The sequence below is a fragment of the Colossoma macropomum genome, unplaced genomic scaffold, assembly GCF_904425465.1.
Source record: "Colossoma macropomum unplaced genomic scaffold, Colossoma_macropomum, whole genome shotgun sequence".
Taxonomy (NCBI): Eukaryota; Metazoa; Chordata; class Actinopteri; order Characiformes; family Serrasalmidae; genus Colossoma; species Colossoma macropomum.
Window position 1 is genome coordinate 10,710,704 of NW_023494795.1, and position 1,273 is coordinate 10,711,976.

Genomic DNA, 1,273 nt, shown 5'->3' on the forward strand with positions numbered 1-1,273 from the left:
TTCTTTCACTCTCTATCTTTCTCTTTCCCACCCTCTATCTTTCTATCGATATATCTCTTTTTCTATCTCTCATTCTCTCACTCTATCTTTCTCTCCCCCACTCTCTATCTATACATCTCTTTATCTATCTCTCACTCTCTCTCTATCAATCTTTTTCTCACTCTCTCTCTTTATCTTTCTTTCTCGCTCTTTCTCTATCTTTCTATCTATATATCTCTTTATCTATCTCTCATTCTCTCTCACTCTTTCTCTATTAATCTTTCTCCGTTTCTCTCTCTCATCTCTCTCCCACTTTTTCACTCTATCTACATCTCTTTATCCATCTCTCATTCTCTTTCACTCTATCTACATCTCTTTATCTATCTCTCATTCTCTTTCACTCTACCTACATCTCTTTATCCATCTCATTCTCTTTCACTCTACCTACATCTCTTTATCCATCTCTCATTCTCTTTCACTCTCTATCTGTCTCTCTCCCACTCTCTCTCTCTATCTTTCTATCGATATATCTCTTTATCTGTCTCTCATTCTCTCACACTCTTTATCTTTCTCTCCCCCACTCTCTATCTATACATCTCCTTATTTATCTCTCACTCTCTATCAATCTTTTTCTCACTCTCTCTTTATCTTTCTTTCTCTATCTATCTATATATCTCTTTATCTATCTCTCATTCTCTCTCACTCTTTCTCTATTAATCTTTCTCAGTTTCTCTCTCATCTCTCTCCCACTTTTTCACTCTATCTACATCTCTTCATCCATCTCTCATTCTCTTTCACTCTATCTACATCTCTTTATCTATCTTTTATTCTCTTTCACTCTCTATCTTTCTCTCTCCCTCTCTCTCTATCTTTCTATTGATATATCTCTTTCTCTATCTCTCATTCTCTCACTCTTTATCTTTCTCTCCCACTCTATCAATATATCTTTTTAGCTATCTCTAGTACTCTCAGTCTTTCTCACTCTCTCTATCTCTCTCCCACTCTCTGTCTTTATCTATGTCTCATTCTCTCTTTACCTCTCTATCTATCTATCTATCTATCTATCTATCTATCTATCTATCTGTCTGTCTGTCTGTCTGTCTGCAGTAATTGCGCATGCTTCGAGCAGCTGAGAGCTCCTGAGACTCTGTTTGACTGGCACACACAGTCTGAACAGAGCCGCCCCTTTTTTACTGCCTGCCATGGAGCAGATGAGTCACAGCAGAACTATGAACTATTACAGCCCAGAAAAAAAGTCTGTAGAGTCTCCACACGGCCACACTGTGATCTCCTA